The sequence below is a fragment of the Tiliqua scincoides genome, chromosome 2 (assembly GCF_035046505.1).
Source record: "Tiliqua scincoides isolate rTilSci1 chromosome 2, rTilSci1.hap2, whole genome shotgun sequence".
In the NCBI taxonomy this organism is placed as follows: Eukaryota; Metazoa; Chordata; class Lepidosauria; order Squamata; family Scincidae; genus Tiliqua; species Tiliqua scincoides.
This window is the reverse complement of record NC_089822.1, coordinates 128825285-128846991: the sequence shown is the minus strand read 5'-3', so window position 1 is coordinate 128846991 and position 21707 is coordinate 128825285. Positions and strand designations below refer to the sequence as shown.

Here is a 21707-nt window from a genome sequence, read left to right as displayed (position 1 = left end):
CCATTAGATGCCGTTTGGGTAAGGCTTTCAGATTACCCACTTATCCCACCAGCAACACGTCAGCTGTACAACCATTGAGCTCCTTCCAGGAGCAGGCTGGGGTCTCCCCTCATTTTTCTAAACTGATACAGGGATGAATTTGGAGAACAGGAAAGAGGCTTTGTGAGCAATGGTCAAGTATCAGAAGTGGAAGGGTAAATTGTCATTGGCAACCTTCAGTCTCGAAAGACTACGGTATCGTGCTCTGAATGGTGGTTCTGGAACAGCGTCTAGTGTGACTGAAAAGGCCGATTCGGGAGTGACAATCCCTTCCACACTGGGAGCAAGTGCAGTCTGTCCCTGGTCTGTCTCCCTGGCTATGGGCCTTCCTTCTTTGCCTCTTTGCCTCAGACTGTTGGCCAAGTGTCTCTTCAAACTGGGAAAGGCCATGCTGCACAGCCTGCCTCCAAGCGGGCCGCTCAGAGGCCAGGGTTTCCCACTTGTTGAGGTCCACTCTTAAGGCCTTCAGATCCCTCTTGCAGATGTCCTTGTATCGCAGCTGTGGGCTACCTGTAGGGCGCTTTCCTTGCACGAGTTCTCCATAGAGGAGATCCTTTGGGATCCAGCCATCATCCATTCTCACGATATGACCAAGCCAACGCAGGAAGGGTAAATATGTGACTGGAATACTAACTGATAAAATAGAATATAAATTGAAGAAGGCAAGTAGCACATTGTAAGCTGGCAATCTGACCCAATCCTCATAAGCAGAGGGCATTTTTTCATTAGCAGTAGCAACTGGCGAATAGCCACTCACTGCTGAAAGGGAGGGGAATTCCTGTCCTTACCAGACGGCATAAGGAAGAGGTGGCAGGGATGCCTCAAGGACCAACCCTATCCAACTTTCCAGCACTGGTGCAACCGCAATGCAGAGCCAAGGTAAGGAAACAAACGTTCCCATACTTTGAGGAGCCATCTGTCACTGCCTCCCCACGAAAGGATGCAGTGTATGCCCCACTGGCACAGCTGCACAGGCACTAGAAAATGGGATAGGATTGGGCCCTCAGTCAGCACCATTCAAGTCAGGGCTGGACGCAAACATCCTGACGTCTGAGGCAACATACCTTACCCAGTGATGTACCAGCCTCTGCTCCTCCCGCTCTCCAGTCTTCTAGCTCAGCACTATTCGCCACATTTCCTCTTTGCTCCCTCTTCCTTTCCAATCCAGGAATGAGGAGCAGCAGTGAAGGCAAGTAGGTGGGCAGAGGGCACCTCCTCCAAGCAGCTGCCTGAGGCAACTGTCTCAGTTGGCCTCATGGATGGGCCAGCCCTGATAAAAGGGCCCAGTTGCTGACTAGATGGTTAACTTTACCGACAGCAGCTGTTTTACAGGGGTGTGTGTGAATATTTAGACTGAAACACTCCTGTCCCACCTTCACTGTTACTTCCCAACAGTTTCTGGTAAGGACAGGCACTCCCAGATTGCCCACAGTGATGGTCACCAATTCAAACTAGGGGACTGTTTCATGGCTGCCACTGATCATGTTTGGTTTAAGCATGCAAACCTGCTGCAGCTTCTGTGTGGGATGAGCCCATCACCTGTCATGAGCAAGGAGCCCTTACTCACAGAGAAAGGCAACAGCCAGAAGCAGACAGTCATTGCATCTCGGTCCTAACTGTGAATGATCCCAGGACAATGCAACGTGGGAGCACTTCATGGAGTGGAGCTGGCAGGCTTGAAGCCAGTATCAGCATGATATAATAGGTGGCCCAGACTGAGGCCTTGTACTCTCTGAAGACACCTGTATTGGAAGACTGCAGGTTGAGACTCGCATGAGTGTACATTTTCGAGTTCAAAAAAATATTCCCTGCTCAGTTGCCTGGAAGAACTCTTCTCCTTGACATCTAATTTTCTATAGCGTCAGTCCCATTCACTTGTTCTCCTCTGTGCATCTGGAAAATGCCTGAGCAAGAACTGACTCCATGCCCACTATCCCTGCTCCCGATGCCTGTGACGCAAAGCACACGTTATGTTTACTACTTTGTGTGTTGTGAAATCCTTACTTTGACTTGTGGATAGGGGCTGTGGCTCAGATTGGGCAGGCAAGCAGCACAGAGGTCAAGAGTATTTAACTCATAACTTCTGTGCCATTTTTTTTTTGCCAAAAATTGCAACCTGATGTGCTCTTAAAGACCCACTGTACTGAGAAGCCCAGCCCTACCCAACCTTTCAGTGCTGCTGCAGCAGTGCCAACGGGGTGTGTGTGGTATCCTGTAGGGGGAGGGCAGTCTTGGAAGCCTCTTCAAGGTTCTGTTACCTTGGGGTAAGCCTCCACTTCTCTGAGAGGTCTACTTGGACCAGCACTAGCTCTTCTGCCTGGTGCAACTCCAGGTGGACCCAGGGAGGTGGATAGGATATTGGCAGAGCTGCCACTACCAATAACCATCCCTTCCTGCCCTCAACACTCCCCCACACTGTTCCACCCACTGCTCACCCCCTGCTGCCTCCTGCACTTCTGTAGCGGAGCTGGGTAGAGTCAGAGAGGGAAGTGCAACCCTATGTCTACTCAGAAGTATATCCCATTTATTTCAATTACTAAGGGCCCAATCCTAACCAACTTTCCAATGCTGATGCAGCCACAATGCAGCCCCAAGGTAAGGCAACAAATGTTCCTTTACTGAGGAGGCCTCTGTGAAAGCCCCCCCCCCCACTGGAGGGTCGAGCACACACCCCATTGGCATAGCTACATCAGTGTTGGAAAGTTGGGTAGGATTGGGCCCTAACTCAACCTGTAAAATCATGGCTGCTTTAGACTTCTGTTCTGCCTTGGACTATCTGTCTGCGATTGCTGTTGCTCAGCCTGAGGTCTATCTGGCATTCTGTATTCTTGTGCTTGAGAAGCAGCTTTCATTCTGGTGCTTGTTCATGAGGCACATTCCAAATGACTCTCTCCTCACCTGCTGCACCTGCCTCTCCTGTTCTGCTGCTCCTGAAGAAGAAGCACCAGTGATTTACTAAGTGCTGATTGCTCCACAGACATCTGTCTCTTGTCATGTCTTTGTTGTCGATGCACACAGTGGCGCCTTTGTCCTATTCATTCTTCCTTTTGCATTTGATTATAGAGTAAAGGTTTTCTCACCTCTTGTTTTGCTGTTTTAAAATGTAAACCACAGTGCATCATTCTTGGAGTGAAGGCAAAAACAGGTGGTCTGATATTGCAGTGGCAAGAAAGTGAATGGGAGAGATTCTCTGTCCCTTACCCCTCCTTTTGTGTGTGTGTGTGTGTGTGTGTGTGTGTGTGAGAGAGAGAGAGAGAGAGAGAGAGGGAGAGAGAGAGAGAGAGGGAGGGAGGAGGATGGTGTATGCCTAAGAATTAACTGAAGGAAGACTAGATGATTCGATATATCTGGGAATGCATTTATATGCTAGGAAAGAGATAACATCTCTATATATAAATGAATGTCCTGACTGACTCATCAATGCCCAGCCCAAACCCCTGGACCTAGTAACATGAAATTAGTGGAGTATATTCCTTCCATGACATAACCACCCACTAAGAAGGCATTTTTTGAAATTTGAACCCTAGGGGGGTGAAAAGGGGTAAAATGTGTTTTCATGGATTCCTCAATATATCTTAGACCCACAGTGGTGGACCTGGGGAGGAAATGCCCTGAGCACCGCGCTCACTGCACCCCCTCCACTGCCACCTCCGCCTCCGCCTGCCACACTGCCCACCTGCCCACCAGAGCCAGTAGGCAGATGAAGCCCCCTTGTGGCGCTCAGCAGTGTGTGAGGAGGCTTCTGAGGCTTCTCTCGCAGCCTTAAGCAATACGTCTGGTTTCATCAGGAAACCAGAAGTATTGTTTAAAACAGCGCGAGAAGTCTCAGAAGGCTTTTGGAGTCAGGACATACATCGTGAGAGGTTCCGTAAGTATCCCGGGAAGGGAGGATGACGGCATGATGGGGTGGCGGCATGTTGCGAACCTGCCCCTGGGCGCAGTGAGGGCAGGTCCGTCTCTGTAGGCTCAATGAGATATCAAGTTGGTTTTTGCTTACAAAGTTTACCCATACAAAAGCTTAAAAGCATAATTCAGGATTTCGCCCTAATCAACCCCTAAAGGGGCAAATCTAAATTCGGGGGTGAATTATAGAACCCTTCCTGTTACTTAGGCCTGGCTGACTTTTTCTCCTGTGCTACTGCCTGAGAAGGCCTGTGGCCTACACGGTAACTGAGGTCAGGTCGGACCTTTTAGCTTAACTCTTTTTAAGTTGGCAGAGTAAGGGGTAGTAACAGGAAAATAACAGTCATTTTAGTGTTTTCTCTAAACAGTAAAATGCAGTGCATTTCTGGCTCAACGCAAAGTTCTGTTACCCCAAGATTTTGACAAGCTTTTCTCCTGAGAACTTGTGCTATGCCAGCTCTTGCTCTGCTTCTCCCTGTGTGCCAGTGAGAGGAGAATTAGGGACCCCAGCAGATTTCACAACTAGGATATACCCTGACATTGCCCATATCAAAGATAAGTCCATAGAGTGGCTGTGTGACTGTGCCATTCTGACCCCCAAGAATGACAAGGCTCCAGTCATTAATGATACTCTACTTAAGTTGTTCAAAGGGGCAGAAATGGAGTGCAGGTCTGTGGACTCAGTGGTGCAGACTGATGGTTGTAGGTATTTTTCTGAAGGTTGTAGGTATTTTTCACGATTTTTTAACTGCATTCTTCTCTTTGTTATTTCTTCATCAAATGTTATATTTTGAATTTCACTTCATTTTTCTGCATCAACATGCTATGCTTTATTCAAACTACATACACTTTTTCATAATTTGTTTTCCTTTACTCTTGTGAATACCTTGCGAAGCCCAGGTGCTATGCTATTATAGCACAAAACCAATTCAAAAAAGAAAAATAGCAATTTATTAAACAAAAATAGGTTCAATGGAACCAAGACTTTCAATAATTACAGGGTGTTGCCTGACATAGGGTAGTTGTGCTAAATTTCAGTTCATTGCAATCAAAGTTTATTGGCTTCAAAATGGATTTAAAGTGGTTACGTACCATAGGGTGCAATCCTAACCCTTTATGTCAGTGCTTTCCAGCACTGCTATAGCAGTGCCAATGGGACGTGTGCCGCATCCTGCATTTGGGGGGCACTCACAGAGGCCTCCTCAAAGTAAGGGAATGTCTGTTCCTTTACCTCAGAGCTGCATTGCCCTTATGTCAGTGTTGAAAAGCACTGACATAAGGGGTTAGGATTGCGCCCATAGTGAAGCATGGGTATCACACTAGTCTAAAATGATTTTATTTATTGGAGTTCTTTTAGCAATGTAGGGAGATGGGTTTTTATGCTGAATGGAGCTCTGTTTTAGGAAAGGTGGATTACTTTTTCATTTTTCATTTCTTATTTCTTGCCTTAAGATGAAACTCAAGCTCAGACAGCCCCACAAAAGATGATTTCATGCCCATTTGATTACCTTTTTGGCTAAGCCTTGGTTAATAGCTCAAGATGCTTCATTAATGGGCAGTGATGACTAGAAGCTTAAATGAATCATGATAGCTGGTGGCCACTGCTATATATGCTGCACTCCACCTGCTTGGGTAGAGGCAGGAAAGCAATAGTATGGTGCCCAAAATGTAGCCAGTGAGAGAAACAGATGCCTGAGTTCTTCTGAATGCCATGAAGGGCGCTTTAAGGGCTCCAAGCAGGAGCTAATGATGTTGTTTGAAGTGGCAGTATGTCTGGATGCCTACCTGTTATCCAAGCCTGCTGCCTATCTACTTCTTGGGGGAAATGGTAAGCCCCAAAGTAGAACCAATGACATTTTTTTTCTAACCTCCTGTGGGACCAAAATTACAGCTGCACTTGGTAATTAACTGGAGGCGAGGAACTGGAATATTTATCTGTGAACCCATTGCACCAGACTCATCTGGGCTTTACTGACAGCCCAATCCTATGTATGTCTACTCAGAAGTAAGTCCCATTAGAGTCAATGTGGCTTACTCTCAGGAAAGTGTGGATAGGATTGGGTTGTGAAGGTGTTGGATGTGGGGTGACCAGATACAGTGGAGGACACAATGTCTGTACCTTTAACCATTGTATATAGAAGAAAGAATTTTGGCAGGTGCAGCTTTTAAAACCCTTTCATGTTGAGCTGCACCTGCCAAACAGTTTGGATTCAATTATGAACATTATGAACATTAAACATAACCACCCTACAGCAGATCCTCAGTTTCCTCACACTCCACCTCTGTTTAGTGCAGCCTCCTACCCTGGAGGAAACAATCAGCAATTGTTTCTTCTCCATCCTGTTGATGGTTTGCTGACAACCCCAGCTTGTCCACATCAACCCTTGTAAGAAGCAAGGAGGGTCAGAATTGCGTCACCTTCTCCTTAGTCAAGATGCCTTTGAAGTTGACCTGAGAGTAGTTGCTCAAAGAGGTCCTGGCCAGCACCCCCATCCTGAGGAGCCTCTGGATTGGTCTGGGCCCCCTTTGACCAGTCTAAGGCAGCACACCAATCCTATTCTTAATTTCTGTCCCACACTGTACCTCCAAACTGTGAATAATTAACTAATGCACTCATTCAACAACTGGGATAGATATTGGGGGGGGGGGGGATCCACTAAATTTCCATCACAAGTATACCACAAAAAATTTCAGCCTAGTTTTGGAAAAGGAAGCCAGCTAATCCCAGACTGTTTTGATGGATGAGTAGGAAGGGTCAACTTACAAGTAAATGACAGTCCAGCTCACACAAGGAGAAGAAAAGTCTTAACTGCTGCCATGGCTCCTCCCCTTATACCACCTCCATAATTCAGCCTACATATTTCTTCTTTCTTTCCTCGGGGGGAGGGGGATATTATTATTATTATTATTATTATTATTATTATTATTATTATTAACAGTATTTATATACCGCTTTTCAACTAAAAGTTCACAAAGCGGTTTACAGAGAAAAATCAAATAACTAAATGGCTCCCTGTCCCAAAAGGGCTCACAATCTAAAAAGATGCAAAAAGAACACCAGCAGACAGCCACTAGAACAGACAGTGCTGGGGTGAGGTGGGCCAGTTACTCTCCCCCTGCTAAAAAAGGAGCACCCACTTGAAAAAGTGCCTCTTACCCAATTAGCAGGGGTTACATAGCAGGGATATGACAAATTAGCCCACCCTAAGAACATAAGAACAGCCCCACTAGATCAGGCCATAGGCCCATCTAGTCCAGCTTCCTGTATCTCACATCGGCCCACCAAATGCCCCAGAGAGCACACCAGCACCCGAGTGATATCCTCAGGAGATGGGAGCTTTCTGGATCCAGATTTTGAGGGTCTTTGGTGCAGGGGTTTCCTAGGGCAGACGTGTACGCTGCGTGCGTGTGAGACAAACAGCCCAATCCCATGCAACTTTCCAGCACTGGGATGTTGTTCCAGGATGCAGCCATGCCAGCCGTGTTGCTGTGTCAGGATGCGTGCTTCATCCTGTGGAGGGGGGCACTCATGGGGCCTACTCAAGATAAGGGAACGTTTGTTCCCTGACCTCAGGGTTGCACTATGGCTGGATCGGTGCTGGAATTTGGATAGGATTGGGCTGAACGAAGTAAAATGCACTGACTGGTGGAATGGAACCTCTGCATTTCTGACTGTACCTCCTTCTACCAAGTTACATTTCTTTGCTGAAAACAAAGAAATTTTTTTTATGAGCAGCCCCCAAAAGTAATTATCCAAATCTTTAACCTTACTGAATTATTTTCAATCTTCTCTTGAAATTACCTTCTAGGAATAAGAAATAATGAAAAGTCTCTCCCATTTTTCTCATGGCTTCTATTACCACAGTGCCTTCAAGGCTGTTTGTCAATTCTGGCAATCCACACTGAAAACTAATTTTGTCACTCCGTTTGTGGAGAGGAGAACTTTTCTGAAATTACTTCTGTAGAGATTCTGTTTTTTTTTAAATAACTCATATAGTTACCTTTCTAAAAAAAAAAATCAAGGATGATTGAAAGGGGGACCTATCTCCAAGTCAAGGAGTTCAACCTTGGGACTACAGTAGTTCTACCACTTCTGGATCTGTGGTAGCTCTATCTTTTAGGGTGGTAGATTGTATATCCTCCAGCTGTATCTCCTTTCTGGTGCTTGTCCTTGATAAAACACTACAGTCAGTTCTTGTTATCTGCTAGGGTTAGGTTCCTGGAAAACCTAGAGGATACCAAATTAGGGAATACTGAATCATTGAGCCTATGGGGAAAATAAGAGTTAGGTTCCAGGGGACCCTTTTCACCATACACTCTAAGAACATTATAATCTGAATCTTAACTTGAAGTATATGAGGATGGGTGATAGTGAGAGCTCATCAATGTCTCCAACACCTGATGCTTCCTTTTCCATGCTGGCTATCCCTCAACTCTTTGAAGGTTGCTGACCCAACAACAAGACCACAGAGATCAGCAGTGGGGATGGGGTTGCTTCACTCCTCCTCCTCAATTGGCTCCTTTTCTTGGCTTGCCCCAGACCCACAGCAGTCCTTAGGTAACCTTCCAGAGACCTCTCATCATCAGCCTCTCATCATCACCAGGGTTGTGAAGGTTCAACTGGAGGCCATGAGACAGTGCCCAAGATGGTGAGGCAAATCTGAAAGTGGATGCAAATGTGTCTGTCAATTCTCTATGGGCAATACCAATGCCCGTTTGATGTGGTACCAGCACAGTATTAGTGGATAAGGAGAACAGAGTCACAGATAAGGAGACTTACAGCCCAATCCGGAGCTGCCCGGAGCTGCAGGATCTGGCAGCTCCACGGAGGGCTCCCGCCAGATCCAGCGCCTCCTGCACTACCGCAGGAGGCTCCTCAGGAGAAGGGGACATTCGTCCTCTTCCCCCGAGTAAGGGAAGCAGTCCCGCAATGGGACTACTCACTTTAGCGGCAACTGTTTGGTCGCCGCTAAAGTGAAAGCACTCGTGTAGGGTGCGCAGCCCTACCTGAGCGCCTTGGATCCTGCGAAGCTCGGCTCCATGGACCTGCCTCTCCCCCTTCCCCTGATATGCCTCCCCCATGCCCCTGGCCACACCTCCCCCTCCCCGGAACGCCTCCCCACGCTCCCAACCACGCCCCCATCTCCAGTTCTGCCACCCGGCAGTCACAGAGACCACCAGGCTGCGGAACCTGGGTGCCCACTGCACGCTGACTCAGTGCCAGCCGGAGCAGAGCCAGCTCTGGCAGGAGCCTGGCGGTAAGCCCTGCAACTGTGATCCGCTCCGTGGTGGCAATTCTGCCCCTCGCAGATAAGCAAATTCACAGATAGCGAATTTACATATAAAGAAAACGGACTATATTTCTGTTTTTGCCTTTTGAGGAGATTGTGCCTTTAAGAATAAACAAGCAACCCTCACAGCCTATTTTGTGCACATATGGACAAGATATTTCTAGGAAGTTAAATCTCTGATAATACAATGCAATTCAGTCCTATAGTCACTATAGTATAGTCACTTATGCAAGCTGCTTGATAAGATACTAACAGCCCAATCCTATCAAATTCTTTCCCCCTCCCCTCCCCGCCAGTTGATACTGCTGCATTAGTGGGAGGCAATCCTAGTGGTCTCCTACGGGTAAACTGACGTTTGTTCCCTTGCCCTGGGGTAAGGATTTACTGCCCTGATGGGTCTACTTGGACATGAACCAACTTTTGTTGGCACAAATCCGAGTGGGCCTGGGTTGGTGGATCAAAGCTGGGAAGGGGGATACAATATTAGTGGAGCTGCTACCACCAATAACTCCGCCTTTCCACCCTTGACACATCCCTACCCCTGCCTCAGTCTTCTCTGCTGCATGTCACCCACTGCCACCCATTGCCTGCTCTCCATACCAGTGTACCAGTACTGGGATTCCTGCAGTGGAACCTGGCTGTTCACCATTGCTGTGACAGCCTGGCTATGATCTCTGGCACATTGCCTTTTACAGCAGCCATAAAATGTGCTGTGTTGTCCAAACGTGTTTGGGTGACGCACAAGCTGGATTATGCTACAATCTTCTATACCAGAAGTTCCCAACATGTGCATTGCAGCACCCTGGTGTGCCATGGCTCACTCATGTGGATGCAGCAGGACGCCCCCAGTGGCCTCTCCTACCTGCTTTCTCAGGTACCACCATCTTGGATCACACAAGATTTTGTGAGATTTGGGTGTTACCATCTTGGATTGTGCAAGATTTTAGGAAGAAGATGCTGCAGAGGGGGTGTGACCCCAGTAAGTTTGGGAATCACTACTATACGCACTTTCCTTGAAGCAAGCCTTACTGATTTAATGGTACTATTTATGGATTTATTTTAATTTGTAAACCACCTTGTGAACTACCCTTGTAGATCTTGTACTACCCTTGTAGAACTACCTTGTACATCTACAACAGTAGATGTATTATTATTATTATTACGATTATTATTATTATTATTACGATTATTATTATTATTAATGCTTAATAATAATACTTCTGTGTAGACATGCATAGGATTGTGCTGAAAGGGTCAAATCAGTCATGACATTTAATGTGGGTTCGCTTCCCCCCCCCAATCCTGCAAGTCGCTTCTGCTATCAGCTATCAGTTAACATTTAACCTTGGAGGCTATTGAATTGCATATAGAGGTGCTCAGGAATGCCATGGTCTTGCTGGAGGAAAGCCATGATTTATTCAGTCAAACAGCAGGGAACACAGAAGGAGTTAAATCACACATGAGAAAACAGAAGAGTTGGGGACTATGTAACATGAGAACCAGACAGTTATTCACTCAAACAGGACCCTGTAAATAATACACGTCATGGCTGGTTTGACCCTAAGATTCCTCTGCTAGCAGATCACAAAGATATGTCAGCATTGGGGACCCTACAGCAGCATATCACTAGAGTATAACAGTATGACCTCATAACTATGATGTTGGCAGAATGCCACTGTGGTAGGGGCCAAGAAATGGGTGGGGGGGTATCGGGGTAGAGTGTGACTTAGGAGCCTTAGCTCTCTCACACCCCAATCCAGTCCTAGTAGTGCTGGCAAAAGAGATGGTGTAATTTAACATGCTCCTATCCAAAAACACCATTGCCTCTCACCCAGGGCCTCTGAGAGGAATTTTATTAGCGGGTACAAAGTTTCTTTTGGGTCCTCTCTCATGGGGTGGAGTACAAGAAAACGGAGAGAGAGTGATGCCAGGGATTGGCAGAACAGGAGCAGGGAGGGGGCACAAAAGGGCAGGGGATGGTGGTGACAGCCAGAAAAGTGTTTGGAGCCCAGGTTTACAAGGCTTCCTGATTAGTTGACCTACCTGTGTAGCATCAGCAACTAGACATGGTAGTAAGGAAACCAAACACACTCTTAAGTCTCCCTAAAATCTTTGAAAACAATCATTGTGGAAAATGAGCATCATCATATTTAGGTTCACACAAGAATGGAAAGTGTCCTGTGTGAACCAAAACATAGTTCTGCAGCAGTTGTAGTCCCGCAGCTGTGTCCCTGAGCTCCTCTACACTCCTTCATGGCAAGTGGATCTACACACCAAAGAGCTAATGTAGCAGGTCAGTTTCCTCCCAGATTTGTCACTGTGTTAAGGGGTGTCATGTACGCATGCTTTCTTCAGCCTGATGCTTATGGTTTGTGGCAGCCCCCAGCGTCCCTTGTGGGAAGCGAGTCTGGGTGAGATTGGAAAATGTAAGATCCCAGGAAATTTCTGGGCCCCTTCCTTTGGCTCCCGGGCTCCCTTTTTGACCCTGAATCCAAATACAAATTACCCCCTTTATTCCCCTCTCTTGGGCCCTGTTCTCACCTCCTTCCACTTTGCCTCGACAGCCACAAGGTAATGATGATACTATGTCATGTGACTATTGTTACCTGCTGCTGGCCCCAGACAAGTGACCTGCCCTTGGGCAATAGATGTACACAACTTGCATCTGGTACATGTACATGCACATGCAAAACTTCTTTGGACATCATTTTATGTGCCATTCCACATACTGGTGAAATGAATGTTCAACTGTTAAATTATGGTAACATACTACAGGACAATTACTTTTTTTAGTGCAATACCCTTTTCATTTTAAAGCCTATGACAAAATCCAGGCAGTGGCAAAGTTAATTCTTTCTTGGTTGTCAAAATACTGGGCCATGGCTTCCCCTTGTTATGTGTGTAAAACTTGAGTTTGTCTGAGGAGGACCAGAGGGAAAACTGCTGCAGGAGAGGAGGCTGCATTACCAGTGGAGGGAAGGTAGAGGCTGCTGTATGCAGAGGCCTATAAAAGGGGCTGCACAAGCAAGGAGGAGAGAGACCACCAGGGAAGAGCTGCTGTGAGGAGCCTTGGAGAGTGAGCTCTGTAGAGGAAGGGGACCACCAGGGAAGCTGACCAGAGAAGGAGCTGCAGGAAGGAGTGAGCTGGGAGAGACCAAGTTGCAGAGCAGAGCTAAAACCTGAGAGCTGAGGAGAGAGCTGCAGCAAGAGCCTCCGGGAGAGCCTCTGAAGACCAGGGAACAAACATCCAGCTTTTGCCTCAAGTCCTGCCACCTCCTGCCTGCCTAGTGGCCTGCCTCAGGTCCTCACTCAGTCGGGGAATTTGGAACAAAGGTGTTTTTATTTGGTTCAGGTTCCGTTCCTCACAATAAAAGCCTTGAACTTACATTGGTTTCAGTGGTCTCTGTCAATCCTGCATAACACCCTGTATTCCCTCCAGATAAGCACGCTTCAAGGTAAGTATTGCAGAATATGTTTGAGTTATGACAATTCTATAACCATGATAGGGTCATAACTTTATTAGGACCAACAAAAGAGTGAACAAGGTTTTGAGTTCACCAGGCCAGGAGGGGAGGAGAGAGGAAAAAAGTTCCTCCATTTTAATACAAAATGAGATCTAGAAGTCATTTTGTTGTATCCCTGTCTTGTGATGGATTGAATGCTTCAATCAGAACTGAAGCTTGCAGAAGCCTTACCCCCCTCCCAGCTGAAAGGAGGTATGGCCAAAGAGTCATGTGGAGCGGTAGTGAACAGCCTCCTCTGTCAGAGGGCACACAAACTAATAGGAGCCATTTGTTATTTCATTTTTTGGGTGGGGGGGGGGCTCACAAAGTACAAGTGCATCCTGGTGTGCGGTTTCAGAGTGACTTAGCCTAGTGGCAGAATGGCACTTCACTCACCTTTTCCGCTACCTCCTCCTCCGCACAATGTAGTCTTTCAATCTGACCTTGCAATCCACTTGTGCTTCATCCACAATCTCTAGAGAAGTCATTCGTTTCAGCTTTGGCAGGTCTCTGTATGCTGCCAGAAATCTGCATGAAAGAGCCCTTAGGGAAGGTCTCCACCTTGTATCTTCCCCTCTGCATGTTCCTGCTTTGTAACTTTCCTATCCTCTTTCAACATGTCTTGGCAAAGGGGTTGCATTCCCTTCAACAAGGGTATGTTTCTTCATGGGTGTTACCCTTCACTCTGTTCCCTTCAAGAAACACAATTCATAGTTCTTGGAAGATGTCGTTCCTGGTGAGTCAGGCTCTGAAGATGTCAGCAGTGATAGCCTTCATAAAAGCTTCTTCAACTTAAAAGGCTCAGAGCTGGGCTGCTAAAGAGGATCTGAGTTCCCTTCCTTGCCTCATACAGCCTCTCTGCTACTCAAGAATCCCATGCACCAGGAGTAGCAACTGCTTCTCTCTGTGTATCAAATGTGACCAGAGGTGTAACTAGGATGAAGCGTGAGGAGCGCTTTGTCCTGGGCACTACACAAAGAGGGGCACACGACGGCCCCTCAGGCTTCATCTTAGTTACGGAGGAGGCGGGAGAGCTTTGCGTCCCCATTCCTCTCCTTCAAAGGGGAGCCTCCACAAGAGACGGAACAGGTACATGAAGCTACCACAGTGAGTGCCCACTCTTCCTGGGAGAACCCAGAATTGATGTCACAGTGTCATGTGATATCACAATGCCAGAAGGCAGGGCAGTACATTATGCCTCTGTGTATGATCATTCCTGCCTTGGAGCTGGAGAACTAAAGAAGAGCACACTTGGGACTAAGGGCGACAATGTCACGTGTGTATCTGTTTTCTGTGGTAAGCAGATGGGGTATACTACTTTAGAAAAATACACAAACACACTTCATCTGAAATAATTAGAAGTATCCAGATTGGAGAAGGTGGGTTTGTACCCCTGCTGCTGTGCCAAAGTAAGTAAAGCTGAAACAAATGGGAAAGATGGCATTCAAACACATAAGAACAGCCCCGCTGGATCAGGCCATAGGCCCATCTGATCCAGCTTCCTGTATCTCACATTGACCCACCAGATGCCCCAGGGAGCACACCTGATAACAAGAGGCCTGCATCCTGGTGCCCTCCCTTGCATCTGGCATAGCCCATTTCTAAAATCAGGATGTTGCACATACACGGATTGTAACCCATAATGGATTTTTCCTCCAGAAACTTGTCCAATCCCCTTTTAAAGGCATTCAGGCCAGATACCGTCACCACATCCTGTGGGAAGGAGTTCCACAGACCAACCACACGCTGAGTAAAGAAATATTTTCTTTTGTTTGTCCTAACTCTCCCAACGCTCAACTTTAGTGGATGTCTCCTGGTTCTGGTGTTGTGTGAGAGGGAAAAGAGCATCTCTCTATCCGCTCTATCCTTCCTGTGCATAATTTTGTATGTCTCAATCATGTCCCCCTCAGGCATCTCTTTTCTAGGCTGAAGAGGCCCAAAGCTGCAGCCTTTCCTCATAAGGAAGGTGCCCCAGCCCAGCAATCATCTTAGTTGCTCTCTTTTGCACCTTTTCCATTTCCACTATGTCCTTTCTGAGATGTGGCGACCAGAACTAGATGCAATACTCCAGGTGTGGCCTTACCATCGATTTGTACAACGCCATTATAATATTAGCCGTTTTGTTCTCAATACCTTTTCTAATGATCCCAAGCATAGAATTGGCCTTCTTCATGCTGCCGTACTTTGGATCGACACTTTCATCAACCTGTCCACCACCACCCCAAGATCTCTCTCCTGATCTGTCACAGACAGCTCAGAACCCATCAGCCTATATGTAAAGTTTTGATTTTTTGCCCCAATGTGCATGACTTTACACTTACTTACATTGAAACACATCTGCCATTTTGCTGCCCAGTCTGCCAGTTTGGAGAGATCCTTCTGGAGCTCCTCACAATCACTTCTGGTCTTCACCACCCATAAAAGTTTAGCGTTGTCTGCAATCTTAGCCACCTCACTGCTCAACACTGTCTCCAGGTCATTTATGAAGAGATTGAAGAGCACCGGTCCCAGGACAGATCCTTGGGGCGCACCGCTTTTCACCTCTCTCCATTGTGAAATTTTCCCATTGACACTTATTCTTTGTTTCCTGGTCTTCAACCAGTTCTCAGTCCAGGAGAGGACCTGTCCTCTAATTCCCTGACTGTGGAGTTTTTTCAGTAGCCTTTGGTGAGGGACCATGTCAAACGCCTTCTGAAAGTCTAGATATATAATGTCCACTGGATCTCCCACATCCACATGCCTGTTGATCTTTTCAAAGAATTCTAAAAGGTTCGTGAAGCAAGACTTACCCTTACAGAAGCCTTGCTGATTCTCCCCCAGCAAGGCTTGTTCGTCTATGTGATTTGAAATTCTATCTTTGATGAGGCATTCCACCATCTTACCGGTATAGATGTTAGGCTAACCAGCCTATAGTTTCCCGGGTCCCCCTTCTTTCCCTTTTTAAAGATCAGTGTGACATTTGCTAACCTCCAATCCTCTGGCACCGTGGCCATTTTGAGGGACAAGTTGCATGTTTTAGTCAAGAGATCAGCAACTTTATTCTTCAATTCCTTAATAACTCTTGGGTGGATGCCATCAAGGCCCAGTAACTTATTGATCTTTAATTTATCAATTAGGTCTGAATATCTTCTCTTTTAACCTCTATTCGACTTAATTCCTTGGTCAGGAGGGGCTGTTCAGGCAGTGGTATCTGCCCAAGGTCTTCTGCTGTGAAGACAGATGCAAAGAACTCATTTAATTTCTCTGCCATCTCTAAGTCTCCTTTTATTTTCCCTCCCTCACCATCCAGAGGGCCAACTGCTTCTCCGGCAGGTTTCCTGCTTCTAACATATTTGCTTTCATTATTCCCCTGAATGTTGCTGGCCATGCGTTCCTCATAGTCTTTCTTGGTCTCCCGTATCACCTTCTTACATTTCTTTTGCCACAGTTTATGTTCCTTTTTATTCTCCTCATTAGGGCAAGACTTCCATTTATGGAAGGAAGCTTCCTTGCCCTTCACAGCCTCTCTAACTTGGCTGGTTAGCCATGTGGGCGCCCTCCTGGATTTAGTGGAACCCTTCTTTCTTTGCGGTATACACCTCTGCTGGGCCTTTATTACTGTTGTTTTAAGCAGCCTCCATGCACTCTGGAGAGATTGGACTCTTTTTACCTTCCCTTTCAACCTCCTTCTAACCAGCCTCCTCATTTGAGGGAAGTCCGCTTGTTGGAGTTAAGGGATTTTGTGACAGACTTACCTGGTACTCTTCCCCCGACATGCATGTCAAAGCAGATTGCAGCATGGTTACTGTTCCCCAATGGCTCAGTAACATTTACATCTCTAACCAGGTCCTGAGTACTGCACAATATTAAATCCAGAGTCACCTGTCCTTTGGTGGGCTCCATGACTAGCTGCTCTAAGTCACAGTCATTTAGCATGCCAAGGAATCCGGTCTCTCTTTTGTGACCAGAACACAAATTGACCCAGTCTATATGAGGATAATTAAAGTCCCCCATTATTACAACCCTGTCCCTCCATCTGTTTCCTCATGTCAAGGTCCCCTTCCAGTTTCTAGTCTGGAGAATTATAGTATGCCCCCAGTATTACATCACTCCCCAGGCCTGGTAATTTAACCCACAGAGATTCTATGGTGGAGTCGGACCTGCCTTCAATCTCTACTGGATTCTATCCCTTCCTTAACATAAATGGCCACCTCACCTCCAACACGCCCCTCCCTGTCCCTTCTGTAGAGTTCTGCCTGGGATTGCGGTATCCCACTGATTCTCCACATTCCACCCAGTTTCCGTTATGTCCACTATATCAAAGTTTTCCCTGGTCACCAAGCATTCCAGTTCTCCCATCTTTGCTCAGAGACTTAGGGCTTTTGTATAAAAACATTTGAACATGGAATGCCCCAGTATGGGCTGCTTATTAGCTCCTTTATCCCTGCAACCTCTCATTGTACTGTCCTTACCATGTTGTTCTCTAACCTCCCCGTCCTTGTCCCATAGGGATAAGGAGTCCCGAACTGGATGCCCCACAGCTCCTGTCAGCTTTCCCCCAGGGGTCAGTTTAAAAGCTGCTCTGCCACCTTTTTAATGTTATGTGGCAGCAGTCTGGTTCCATTCTGGTTCCATTCCAGTCTGGTTCCATTCCAGTCTGGTTCCATTCCAGTCTGGTTCCATCCATCCTTCAAGTGAAGCCCGTCCCTCTTGTACAGGCCCCGCTTGTCCCCAAACCCCCAGTGCCTAATGAATCTAAACCCCTCCTCCCTACACCACCGTCTCATCCACACATTGAGACCCCTGATCTCTGCCTGCCCAGCTGGTCCTGTGCATGGAACAGGCAGCACATCCGAGTGTTGGAGGAATCTTAAAAAATTGGTTTCCTCTTTAGGGGGGAAGCAGAGTAGCTTCAGAAGCAGACCCCCCCCCCTTGCTGGGAATCAACCCCAGGGAAGCTCCCACACCTGGCTGACTGCTAATCAAGAAAGACAAACGACAATGGCTGGTTGAAGTTGCAAAAGAAAGTCATTTACTCATGGTTCCATAGAAGCATATGTTACAGCATCTGATTAGGATCAGAGGTTACACTAACTTAAGATAACAAGGCCATAAAGCTGCCTCATCCTGCGTGTGCCATGTGGTCAAGATGGCGTCACCAGCAGAGCCCTGCTGTGACCCATCTTGTCAGGTCAGTGTTCAGTGAGGAAGAGAAGGGCGTGCTCAGAGGGAAGGGAAGGATATAGGGTCTGTTCCACACCCCCACATAGGTCATCCAAAGGGGACAGGTAAAGTGTAGGGTCACTGGGCCATGGCTTAACCTTTTCAGGACAGTATCCTGCCACTTCTGGACAGCAGACGGAGTTGCACCAAACTCCAACACTGAGAACGCTGCCTTTGGGGTCCTGGCTTTCAGCAGGCTACCTAATAGCCTAAATTTGGCCTCCAGGACCTCCTGGCTACACTTGCCCACGTCGTTGGTGCCAACATGCACCACAACTGCTACCTCCTCCCCAGCACTATCTACCAGTATCTGCAAACTTCGCACCAGGCAGGCAAGTTGCCATGCGGTCCTCACATCCGTCACAAACTCCCCTAACTATGTTTCTAATAATCAAATCCCCCACTACAAGAAGCCCCTGACCCCCCTCCCTCTGAGGAGTATTCTGAGTGCATTCAGATATGGGTCCATCCCCTGAAGAAGGGGTCCTCCCTAGGGGATTGTTTTCCTCCTTTCCAGGATGATGTCCTCCAGCCCCAAGACTTCCCACCCGGGCAGATGGGGAGCTGCACGCCTGAGGGTGAGACGAAGACTGATCATCCCTGGAAGTCTCCCCATGGTCCTTCTCTGCCTGCCTCTCCTTCTCCAAGTTGGCCACCAAGGCTTCAAGGGAGCAGACGCGTTCCCTGAGTCCCTGGAGCTCCTTGCACCGAGGACACACACATGACTTATGTCCCAGAGGCATATAGTCATAAATGTTGCACTTGATGCAAAACACTGGATAGCCCCCACCCTGCTGCTGGCTGTCTGCATTCCCCCCCCCCCCTCCGTTTAGGGGTGCTTAAAAACCCTACACTGGTTTGCTGCACCTCAAGGGAAGAGAAGGGTGGTATCTGGTGCCCTGGCTTCCTCGGCCTGCTGCTGAACTCGCACAGATGCTAAACTTATGCACAGATGCTAAACAGATGTGGTGCCTTACCCTGGCACTTTGTTCCCGAGGCACTTGGTTCCCACGCGCACTTCTGCAGAAACACAAGCCTGGGGAAGCCCTGTTTGGACTCCAAATATCCAAATTGTAGATTATAGTAGATCGTGAGCTAGGATTTATCTATCTATTTCACTTTCCTTTTTTTAAAAAGGACACCACATATTTACAGCCCAGAGCACCTTGGAGGAAGTGCAGGATGTAAAAATGAATCTGCTCTGAGGTCACAGTCCACTTTTCCTTCAGGGTGCCCGCTTTACTTCTGAAGAAGCTTCCTCCAAATGAGAGGCACTGTCTGAAATGCAATTAGCATGAAAGTTTACCACCTTGGCCTGAATGGTTCGGAAAGCAGGAGTAGGCTTCCCAACTGCTTGTGGTCATCTCACATGCTGACCTCAGTGTGAATCAAAAGATCACATTATGCAAAGCCAGACACATTGCTTGATTGTTCCTTAGTTCCTGCTCAGGTGGAATGGAAGGAATATACCCAAATATATTACAGCTGGGAATCAGCTTCACTGTTGTGGTATACAGTGTGGTTGCACACATTTCATTTTTTTTTGGGAAACGTGCCCAGATCTAGCCTTATGCATCTCTTGGGGAAAATGAACAAATCCGTGGATTAACAACAAAGAAACTTCAACCCTTTTCCAAATGCAGAACTTTAGCCAGGAGATGCACCTTCCTTCAGTGTGTGGGAATAAATTCACCTGTTGTATCTGATGAAAGTGATTTATCTCTGTATAAGTAGAACAGTGAAAAATGATAGTAATCTCCTACAAATGAGAAACAACATGGGGCAATTGCCTGGGGCCTCTCCCAGGCAGATAAGCCTGCCTTTGAGAAAGCTGGCACTAGGTAAGTGAGAATAAACTAATCAGACATTTATATGTCTGACAACCCTTGGCATCGAGGGGCATGGTAGAGCACTTTCAGAGCAGGGAAGCAACTTCAAGGTTTTTTTCGGGGGGGGGGGGGGGAGAGATTTCAATCATTCACTCTGGGATATATTCAAAATTAAACGGGAAACAAACAAACCCAGTCCAGGATATTTTAAGAGTATTTTTTGTGCTTAGGTTACTTTTTCAAGCTCTCAAACATAGCAGTGTCAGGTCAAATAGGGAGACAAACCCTATTCTTTTAAGCAAGAGAATTTGTGCATTTGGGATGCACACCTAGTCCATGGGTTCACCCCTGTGGTTTATAATATAGCTGTTCAGTATTGCTGAGCCTGAAGTTAGCTCACCTGAGAACTTTCTGCTCTAGTTAACCTTTTCTTTTTCACTGCTGCTTGTGTTTGTCATTACTCCTGGGGGCTTCTGGGAAAACAAAATGACAACCCAAACTATGATTGTCAGAAGCAGCATTACTGTTAATCAGTGTAGCCTATCCCCAATTTTGTCTCCCCACCCCTTAAAGACTGCTGAAATGGCTTCCTTTTTCACCACCTGATCTGGGTAGGAAAAATAAGGAGCTGTTTCCATTGCCTCCTACACATAAGTGCTCTTAAGGCACCATCACACATGGCATGAAACATAGGCAGTGACAGTGCATGGGTGTGGGACAACTGCTCTATCGTACCTCGGTGATGTTCCTTTTCCAGAGATGTCAGTATCTTAAATGACTGAATTAGGAAGTGAGCTGGAAAGTAGCACGAATAAAGGTGTCTGTGATTGGTGGGAGCAGGTGGCATAAAGGAGCTGGGGCAATGCCCTGCACTGGGGCTCCCAAAGCATCCCTTGCCTGCCCCTCATGGCACATTAGGTGCCTCCAGCCCTGCAAATGCCTGATCTCGTCTGATCTCGGAAGCTAAGCAGGGTCAGGCCTGGTTAGTACTTGGATGGGAGACCGCCTGGGAATACCGGGTGCTAAAGGCTTATACCATAGTCTTTTGAGACTGAAGGTTGCCAACCATTTGCCTCAGCCCTGAGAGTTCCAGGGTGAGCCTGGCCGGGTGGTGATCTGATGGGTGTGGGCCCTGACCAGTGCCTCAGTGGTCAGTCTCAGGTTCTGTCCCAGGGTAGAAGGAAGGCATTCCACATGGCCAACCAAGTGAGCAGGTCCAATGGTGGCTGTGCTATTCTTGCAGCAATCAGCACTGTTCATGTATGGATTTCAAGGAAGCTTATTCAACTGGATCTGACACCCATAAAAGCACTAAAATTGCTGGAGAAAATTGACATCCAAGTGCCAATGTAGAGATGTCTTTTGTCGTCCCCCCTTCCCCCCCTCCAAGACATAGCTACACCATAGAGTTAAACAGGTTCAGTACTAGTTCAGTAGTCATTCTCCAGGAAATCCTAGACATGATGCTTCTGTGACAAGGAAGTAAAGAATTCTCAACATCCTACCCAAATGACTGTTCCCAGAATTCCTTGGAGGAAGTTATGACAGTTAAACTGAGATAAAACCCGTAAATTACTACTCTAGATGTGCCCAAAGAGACATATAAATTAAAGACAAGCATATTTATTGGGGCATAAACTTTCCAAGCACAAGTGCTTATTTTAGATTCATGAAAAGGAACACACACACACACACACACACACAAATGCACAAACCCCTGTAGGTGTTAAAATATATGCACACCTATCGTTGTGAGACTGGGTGAGACTTATGCAAAGGGAGGATAAAGGAACACTTTGGAAAGTAAAAACATCAAACATGAATCAGCTGATTTGATCACTAGGTGGTGGGCAGTGGTGATTTAGGCAGCTGGTACCAGCAGTCTTTTCTTTGTGCGATAACTCCTCATGGGGTCCTACCTTTGGACCAAGGCTACAGGC

General features: G+C 47.0%; 1 pseudogene; it reads left to right on the top strand.

Moving 5' to 3' along the window:
• Window positions 1-20678: 20678 nt before the first annotated feature.
• On the top strand, window positions 20679-20798 carry LOC136642394 (5S ribosomal RNA; annotated as a pseudogene).
• The last annotated feature ends 909 nt before the right edge of the window (window positions 20799-21707 follow it).